This window comes from Mytilus edulis, unplaced genomic scaffold (genome assembly GCF_963676685.1).
Source record: "Mytilus edulis unplaced genomic scaffold, xbMytEdul2.2 SCAFFOLD_2488, whole genome shotgun sequence".
In the NCBI taxonomy this organism is placed as follows: Eukaryota; Metazoa; Mollusca; class Bivalvia; order Mytilida; family Mytilidae; genus Mytilus; species Mytilus edulis.
In genome coordinates, this window is record NW_027268598.1 from 2173 (window position 1) to 11664 (window position 9492).

The following is a 9492-nucleotide window of genomic DNA, read 5'->3' on the forward strand; positions in this document are numbered from 1 at the left end:
TGTTCATGCCAGGTACGTGATTTATCTACCGATTTAATTGCACGGTATTCAGATGTATCGGCAGATTTAAATTTGAAGTGACAGCCAACATAACCTAGTACTCCCACCCGCATTCGAAACAGAAATATAAGTGCAAAATACATCATTAAATGATGTCCAAGTCTCTTAAATATTACACTTGTACAAATTCAAAACAATTTCCAGTATTAGATTTACGAATGTGCTCTTGGGTATGGTTTTGAAGCGTTCAACGCTTTTGTTAATAGCACCTATCTCTAAAATATCAGAATTAATAGAGAGGTGAAAGATACCAGAGGGACAGTCAAACTCATAGATTGGAAATAAACTTACAACGCCATGGCTAGAAAGGAAAAAGACCAACAGACAAATAATAGTACACAAGACACAACATCGAGACTAAAGACTAAGTAACACGAACCCCACCCTCAGAATTAAACGGCCTATAAAGTGTATGTAGAAAAATAAGGACAAGTGATGTGATTGTTAAGCAGAAAACAGATACCAAACATGATCGTTAGTCACTATATATGAAAACAAAGATGTGTTACGATTGCCAATGAGACAACTGTCCACAAGAGACCAAAATGACACAGGTAACCGTACGGCCTTCCACAATGGGCAAAGCCCATACCGCATAGTCAGCTATAAAAGGCTCCGAAAGGACAATGAAAAACAGTTCAAACGAGTAAACTAACGGCCTTATTAAAGCACAAAATAGGTAACACATAAAAAAATGACAACCACTGCATTACAGGCTTCTGACTTGTGACAGGCTCATACACACAGACTGTTGCGGGGTTAAACATGTAAGCGGGATCCCGACCTCAACATGAAAAAAATATGAAATAACTGGGAGAAAAAAATCAACAGTTTGACATGTGACACACAGAACACAAACATGACATACATCAACCAACGACAACTATTGAATTAAGGGTTTCTGACTATTTGTACATGCTTAAAATAATTATAATATCACATAATCGTTGGTTTTTATTTCTGTCAAACGCAAGACAACTGCTGTGTCAAAATTGTGCCATCAACTATTACGCATGTTATACATGTCTGTATGAAGACAACAATGTTGTCATTCATTCCCTCATCAAATGTTACAAATTAGACTTGACATATGTTTTGTTGTAGTAAATGTTATACAAAGTTATCAAACTAACCACACTGTAAAAATAGTGCTTAGAATTTAAACGTGTTGCAAGACTTATGTGCTTAGTAAAGTGTTTAATTTCTAAGCATTAAAAACTAAACATGTTTTGGCTCTCAGCACTTCGCGCTAAACATGTCACTTTGCAATAAACATGTTGTTGTGCTAAACATGTTTAGCTTCATCGTCAAATATATGAAGCTAAACGGTTTAAATTCTACGCACTTTCAATATTTAGACACTTTCCTAAAGACGTTTAGAATTACAACACATTAAGGACGAAGACGGCATGTATACCACGTGCTAATTTTTGAGCGGGAAAAAGAAACAAAGAATTAACCCGAAATCAAAGGCAACGCTGTTTACTTTTGACCATAACTGACCGTAACTTAACTGTTTCAGAAAGGTAAGGAGTTATAACTATACTGATTTTTATTTTGTACTGCCAATTTTTAATGATTATTGACAGTTATAAGTATTATTTACAAGTACACTACCGTATAGTCAATGCAGGAAAAGAAAAAGAGGGAACCATCACACGAAATAAGTGCTTGTAAGAGCTTTTAGTGTTCAAACTATCTTGTGTAAAGATAAGAGTTGTTTAATGTTCTATCATGCAAGCTAGCACTTATTATTTTATATATATATCAGGTGCGGATCCAGCCATGTTAAAAAAGGGGATCCAAACCCAGGACAAAAGGGGGGATCCATCTCAATTGGAAATACTCGGCCTTTCTGATTACACGAATAAATTATTGTACTGCATAGCGAGAACGGCCTAGTAGTTACGATTGGGTTCCAACTATATGTCCCCATTCAAATGCATTGATCGTCCAAAAAAAAAACGGGGGGGGGGGGGGGGGGGGGGTCCAACCCCCGGAACCCTCCTCCTGGATCCGCCACTGAATATGTTCTTGGACAATTTTCATTTGGTACTCCTCGGCAGATTATAATGGAACATGAAGGGAAGCGGAATCTGCCGAGTGCATCATTCGCAAAACCAGTGTCATATCGAGTTCATTGTTTTAGTAAGCACTTCCTAAATGGCTTATGCACAATCAACATTTGCTCAAAATAAATAAAAATACGCTTGTTTTTCTTCAATAGTTATTAGCGGTTGTGCTTTTTTATATATTTTTATTGATATGTATTGTTTTATTCTAGATGAGAGAAGTGCAGAGGAAATCATTTGTCTTGACATGCTAAAAGAGGAGATAATGCACAGTATCAACTATATTGCTAGGTAGGAATCCGAAGTGTATTTGATTTTAAAAATGTGAATATATATTTGATCAAATGAATGATATTTAGCTTGAAAAGAAGTTTTATATTAAAAATATCAATTGACTCATCAGTACATTTATATGCTTTTATATACCACGGCTCTAATGTTATCTTGATCTTTAATCATGCCATTACTTTTTGGTGTTGTTCGTATACTTATATTTTTAGATTAATTCTACTTATACTAGTTGCTTATCAATATTTTTCTATCTTTCAGGCCAGTGAACAGCAGTTGGGTTCTAAGAAAGGAGAAGCTCTTATTGACTTGTAAAATGAAAACAGGACATTTTCAAATTGTTTTGATTGGTCAATATTATGTATATGTACGTTGATATCAATTTATGATTTTATGAGTTTCTATTTGATGTGTTCAATGATTAACTGGAAATAAACAATTACATAAATTCCTTTGTTTTATATGTTGTAATTTTGTTTTTAATCCTAGAATGAGTATAATAATAATTTCATTTCAAAAGTTCTAGACTGTTTAATGAATATTTGAAATGAAGAAAAAATGCAATAAATGAATTAAAGAAAATACTCATTCAGATTGAAAAAGGTATTAGTCACAATCAATTAGATTTGGAAATTCATGTTTCTTAGTTTGATGCGTTTGGCTCCTTTTGTGATGGTATGAAAACATGTTTTATTGAGAGCTATCATACGTTTTACAGTCTAGTCTTCCGGAATATTAGTTTATTTGGGGTCTAATGAAGTAACGGCTTATCGCACTAAAACGATAAACATGTCTCTTCACGACCTTTTATGGTCTAAATATGTTTACATTCAAAACACTTCACAGCTAAACGTGTTTCCTGACAAAACACTTCAGAACTAAACATGTTTCCAGATACAACACTTTACAACTAAATTTGTTTACAGTCTATGCACTTTTTAGCAAAACATGTTTCTAGTTTAAACACTTTACATCTAAACATGTTTACAGTCTAAGCACGTTATAGCTTGACACGTTTAGGCTGTTAACACATTACATATTAAACATGTTTAGATTTAAAACATGTCAAAAATCGGTTTCACAAATGTGTTTAGGAAAGTGTTTAGGCTCTAAACACAATTTTTAGAGTACAATGTGTGTATAATTGTTATAATTACGCAGTTATTATTAGTATGACATGTTTTATGGATGTTGTGAGTGCGAATCCCGCACACTGCAGATGCTTGTCGAGTTGAATTTTGATAAACCGTTTGCAAGGCGTTAAGGACTTGCTTGATAAATTCTTTACGCCTTGAAAAGTAAACAGTTTTTAAAAGTTCAACTCAACATGCACATAAACATAGTCAAGAGCCCTTAATTCAGTGGTTGTCGATGGTTGCTGTCTTTTATGTTTGTTTTTTGTGTGTCACGGGTCAGACTGTTCATGTTTCTCCTATGTCACTCCTGTTATCTTTTTAAACATTTGTTACTATATAACTTCATGTACACCATACTTAAATTAATCACAGTTGCATGGAACAGATATTGGCTTGTGTTCAATTTGGTGGCACATTTAATGTAACCATTTTTTTAATGAAGCAATTTATGGCGAATTGTATTAGGTAAAATATAATGATGCAAAAATGCGTGATATTTAAAGATAACATTTATTAATAAAAATTATTTATTAAAAGAGATCAAAGAAAGCTATAGTATTGAGTAACAAAATAGTACGTGTCAAATTAAGTCCAGTCTGCTATATATATAAAGTCGTGCAAAACTATTTGGTTCATTAGACTGTGAACCAGAATAAAATGTAGTTAGCAGACTGGATTGTCTTTTAAGGTTAGTAAACAGGTTAAAATTGTTTAATAGTTTGTTTATAAATTTAGAGGAAACAAGTTTAATGAATTAAAAGATGTTTTCTAGTAAAGTAATTTTATTCACATTCGCAAGTAAAATCGTGATCTAGATAAAATAAATTATAGGCAAAGTTTGAGATAAAATTAAGGTAAATGATTTGAATAAAAGGTTCTTAACTTAAACAAAAAGATATTTAACTTATTCGTATAGATAACTTTTGAAAATACAATTCTTATTTTGATACCTGATTTAATAATAAAAGTACACGAATTAAGGGGAGATAATATATGACAAGACTGACCATTTATGGCGCGTATACTATTGTCGGGTTTTGTATTATTGTTCGATTGATATCGCGAAATATTTGATGTATAGTTATGATGAAAAAGTAATGTAATCTGTATTGTAACTATTGTACATATGATTAGACTGTGAACCAGCATAAAATGTAGTTAGCAGACTGGATTGTCTTTTAAGGTCCCGTTGTCATGCCGAGTCAAGCTAGTTCCCAAATAATGTAACATCAATGTGAGCAGTTCCCCGCAAAAAGAATCGATAAAACCATGAAAGAAAGACCACAACACGAATCACAAAAACGGAACCAAGTTCCCGCATAATAAAAATATGAACGATACACATTGACCAATACACAGGTATAGTAATGGTACAAATGTAAGGCATAATTATACATGTATGGCGAGTATGAGGGGGTTTCGAAGACAAATTTCTGTTTAAGGCACTTCTCAGAATAATATATGGCAACGAGAAGGAGCACAAAAATAATACAGAATACAACTCTACAACTGAGCATGGAAGACATACGCCGAGAACACAACATCAACCTTCAAATAGAACATTATGCATAATTATATACTTATTAATTGAACAGTAGACTCATCGTCAAAAGAAGATGGGTGTTTTGAATTTTTGTGACATTTTCAAGAAGACTCTTCAAACACCGCCACTCAAAGCCGAGTGATCATAGCTGAATCTAGCTCAAATTGGTGTTCTATAAATCGAGGGAAATGACGATCAACAAAACAAAAGTAGAATGGACTGCGATGTAAGTTTGATAGTCAAATATAAAACACATATACAGTATAACAAGAAAGTTCAATTTACACATTAAATAATTCTTCCTAGCTTTTCAAAAAAATCTAATCTGTATATAGACTATTGTAGGGAGTGTGAAAAATATATTCATATGAGGGACACAAAAATAACATTTTGCTTTAGAGAAGTTCCAATAATGTCACACCTATTGTTTCTCATAACAAGCTTAATTCTGCTGTTTAGTAAATTTCTTTATATGAGAAAGACAACTTAATCAATATATCGATTAATCCATCGCAGGTATTTTCATAGGTATTAATTTTCGTGGATTGCAAAAAAAACTTGTCTTATCGTCGATATGTGATTTTGTTGTTTTGTCAAAGTGTGTATACAACCTAATAGAAAATTCATGCATTGAAAATTTAAAATCGTGGTTCATCTCTACCCTCGAAATCTACGAAAATTGGTATCCAACGAATAGTTATAAAGAATCCACAGTTTCAATTTTCTTTTGACTGCTGCAAGAGAAATATATTCCCAAGCAATACAGTGTGCCTACAATAATTTTGACAACTTATGTGGTAAGAAAAAGTAAATTAGGTGATCCCATCAATGTCTTCGCTTCACAGTGTCAGTGAGCATTTTGCAAATATTTTGCAAAACAGATACATTTTACACTACTTTAGCAGAAAAGTTCAACTAGAATCCCTTCAAAGTCACAGCATAATCTTTCACCAAGGTTAACATGCCAAAAGCAACAATGCTATTTTGATCTATAACCTTGGTCTAGCTTTGATATTTATAATATACATGACAGGTACAATAATTCAATATCCTCCCACAACAACAAAAATAACACGTTACTATTTTTATCTTTTAGTATTTACTATACTGTTTTTGTTTATTTTGTAAGGTATAAAAAGATAGTTTTATTATCACAATGGTATGTTTTAGAACTGCCATGGGTATTGGTAAATAATTATTGCCACACTGGACGCAAGATATGCGTACACTTCTAGGAATCTTAAATTCACCCCAGTAAATAGGGGTAAAAGAGAGACAAAATATACCAATTGGATATTTAAACTCATAAGTTTTGGTGGGGGTTCGTTTAGCTTATTCTTTAGTTTTTAATGTTGTCTTTGTTAGCTATGGCATTGTCAGTTTATTTTCGATCTATGAGTTTGACTGTCCATCTTGGATATTTCGCACCACTTTTCGCATACGAACTGACAAAAGCATAGCCCATAAAACAACACAAACTATATAGTAGAAGCCAAATTGACAACGGCATGGCACGACATAGAAAACTACAGACAGAGCTACCCAAACATAATTAAGGAGTGATCTAGGTTTGTCTATCAGGGTAATTAGAAATTGCTCCACACGCGGTACCAAACATTTGGCTCGTGTTAGTACCAATTTGTTAGGAATAATGATTGCAGAGAATGTAAACAATTCGACCTCCTAAATCATAAAAACGAATGACGAAACATGCAACTACAAGTGCTGATCTTCATTTCAATAATAATAAACACTGAATGATATTTTTAAACACGTTGTATAATGCACATGGTAGTACTAAATAAACAAAGAATTTTGTAAATTGTTTAGTATACCTCTTTAAAAATGCATTACCACGAGTTATTGTTCACGCGATCTATAAAAAATGCAACATGTGTTTTACATAGCCATTATCATTAATACGCGATTACATGTTGCGTTTGAGATTGGTTAAAGAATAGAAAATACATTTATCAATAAATTTCATGAAGCGAAAGTTGAATTATATAACAGAAGCCGCAAAGAACTCTGTAAGTCTTGCATGGCATGGGTGTGATAGTTTATCTGCAAATTGACATTTTTAATACTTTGCTGTATACAGATATTAATCATCATGACAGGCAATATTTTGACATAAGTTGCGATGTGCGAATAGTGAGAATATTTACTTTTCTTTTTAAGCCATTTTACATGTATTTTTGACGTCAAATCATAGATCAAAACTTTTCAACACTTATGTGAAGAATGTCTTCAGCATTAACTTTGCTTCACATATGATATTTCAATTTTACTCTCTTAATGATGTACTTTAAATTTTAGAAAAAACCAACATGGAATTTGAAATTGATTTATTCCATTATAATATTGACCGCCAATAGCCAATAGAGATGAAAATGCGTCAAACACTATCAACCATTTGTTATTTCATACACAAAGTCAGGGCATCATCCATATATAAGCCGATGTTTTGGTTTTGGTATTATTGCATGGAGCATATTTCAATTTAAAATGTACAGTTGATGGCATTTTTTTTTTACTAAACCATGGGTTGTATTGCGCTTGCTATGGACAACGTAAATCTGAACGGCGTAGTGCATGGTGTGGCATGTAAAATCAGATAGAAGTTTTAAAGAAAACATGACTGTGCACATCGCCATGTCATGAAGTTACAAGAAGGACACGTTTGGTTGAATTCTGAAATGTAAGACGTTGCATTAACAAGTGCACAAGAGATGAACTATCGGACGACAACGAGGCAAGATGTTAGGGTTGCTCCCAAAACGAGTATAGCATCTAACAATTAGGACAACGGAATCTGCCGAGATTTGCCGATATCAGTTATAAGTATAATGAAAAATATCCACTTACCACTCTGAGATCTACGATACTCTCTAACTGACCATGTTTGGTATCTATGGAAACTATATCGATGAATTCTAAATTTGCTTTTATTTCCACTGGGTGCAGACCATTGTTATAAGGTCGTACACGTTCGTTATATTTATGGAATGCAGTTGTAAACACGTGTTTTGTTTCTTCTTTATAGTCTATATCTCCATAGCAATGGACCGGTGACCTGCAAAAGAAATAAACTTTGAATGTATCTATTAAATCTTACAAACAATACCAGGTTTATTATCCATTACGATAGACACGTGGTGCGAGGCGCATCAAGTGGATTTGCGACTTATCAGTGGCGCTAAAACCGGAACAGTATAAACCAATAACGAAGTTTACAAAAAAACATTATAATGAGGAGATGTGAAATGATTGCTGATAATACAACAATCCAGTACAGTCCAACATGATCTGCATGTAAGCAATTAATCAACGTTTGAAAGTCCCTCTTTGACCAAAATGTTTGCTTATGAAAATCTTAAATTGAACTGGTCGTACATCGGTTTTGGGTTTCTTTCTAAATGATAAGAGGCTTTTGGCTAATACCATTTATTATTGTATAGCAATATAATATTTCCCACAGAAAGTAACCAAAAGTTAGCATGCAATAAATTCTATTATTGCACTAGTGCAATAAGTGTTCAAAATTCATGACGTCATCAACGACAAAACCTCAGTTTAAACCAATTTTTACTTTCAAATATTATATTGCTATACAATAAAAGGGTTATTGCATGAATATTGGGAAATATTGTCCCTCGTAGAACATATATTGCACTCGCAAGGTCGTGCAATATAAAATTCTACTCGGGACAATATTCCCCAATATTCATGCAATAACCCTATATTACCAATTGCAAAAATAAGAAATACGTTGGTGTAATAAAAGCCAGTTGAAATATCTATAATACTAAAATTACGAGGTCCAATTTGTCAGCCGTCATCACGTAAAAACGACGAATCAAAGAATTCAACTTTATATATAACTAATATAGTACAAAGGTGTAGATTAAAAATTACACCACTCCAGGCCCTTTTGTTTTCCACGTAATTAGTATTGCCAATAATTAAGAAGTTCCGGGTTGAGTCCGACACCGATACCAATAGTATATTCACCTGTTACCTATTACCTTATTTGTACGTTCCGCATCTGACAGGCGCACCACCAAACGGTGTATTCAGGATTAATATGCTATATACACGGGTCATATTCACAGGGTTGACACTACTAGATTGTCAAATTGTTACCTATTGTAGCATTTTAATCAGTAAAACTTTCTAAGATAACAATACGAATAGTAAAAATCTGGACTAAAATAAGGCGTATATAGGTACAGTTTTCAATTTGTTAGCGGGCATGACGTAAAACAGCGAATCAAAGAATTCAACTTTATAACTAATATAGGCCAAGGACAATGCTATTGATTAAAAAATATTCCATTCCAGGACCTTTTGTTTTCAAACTAATTAATACTACCAAAAATTGATAAGTTCC

The 9492-nt window shown here is 33.1% G+C and overlaps 1 long non-coding RNA gene across 1 annotated transcript; it reads left to right on the forward strand.

Moving 5' to 3' along the window:
- The first annotated feature begins 1517 nt into the window (after positions 1-1517).
- LOC139507833 (uncharacterized) lies at positions 1518-2797 on the forward strand. Its single transcript, XR_011660876.1, has 3 exons — positions 1518-1586; positions 2345-2423; positions 2682-2797. It is a non-coding gene; the product is annotated as an uncharacterized lncRNA (long non-coding RNA).
- Positions 2798-9492: the final 6695 nt, after the last annotated feature.